The sequence below is a fragment of the Trypanosoma cruzi genome (genome assembly GCF_000209065.1).
Source record: "Trypanosoma cruzi strain CL Brener chromosome Unknown tcruzi_1047053464949, whole genome shotgun sequence".
Taxonomy (NCBI): Eukaryota; Euglenozoa; class Kinetoplastea; order Trypanosomatida; family Trypanosomatidae; genus Trypanosoma; species Trypanosoma cruzi.
Window position 1 is genome coordinate 118 of NW_892157.1, and position 575 is coordinate 692.

General features: G+C 50.8%; 1 non-coding gene across 1 annotated transcript, besides 1 other annotated feature; it reads right to left on the reverse strand.

Annotated features, from left to right (window-relative positions):
- Positions 1-305: 305 nt before the first annotated feature.
- Positions 306-327: a microsatellite.
- Positions 328-436, reverse strand: Tc00.1047053464949.10. The gene has a single exon (XR_008254721.1). It is a non-coding gene; the product is annotated as a spliced leader RNA (transcript).
- Positions 437-575: the final 139 nt, after the last annotated feature.

The window sequence follows — 575 nt, forward strand, 5'->3', positions numbered from 1 at the left end:
GACGCACATGGCGAGTGTGGAACAGCAAATGCAGCCGAGTGTGCGAGCAAAGCAAAAACACCGGAAAACACAGGAAGAAGCGCGGCATACGCGGAAAAAAGGCGAATAAAAGGAACGAGACGGAGAAAACACAAAACAAAACAAAGATGCAGGCAATAGCAGCCATGAAGCGAAAATGAGGGGGCCCGAAGGAGGTGGCGGACACGCAACGTGGGGGGGGGGGGGCAGCCGCACGAGGGGGTACGGGGCTATATATATATGGGTATATATATATAGGGGTATATGGATATGGCGGACAGACCCACAAAAAAAAAAAAAAAAAAAAAAGGGGTCCGTAAACCCCGGTCAAAAAAAATTGACCAAACATAACCCCCAAAGGCGGGTTGGAAGCTTCCCGTACCAATATATTACAAAAACTGTATCAATAATAGCGTTATTTGAAAGGAGTTGTGTTCCACAACGGTTTTCAATTTTGATGAGGGGTCCTTCGCGGCACTTGGGACCGTGTACAAAAACCCCCCCCCCCCCTCCCAGGCCACACTGGGGAGGGGTCAGGGTCCGGGATGTCGCCCCCG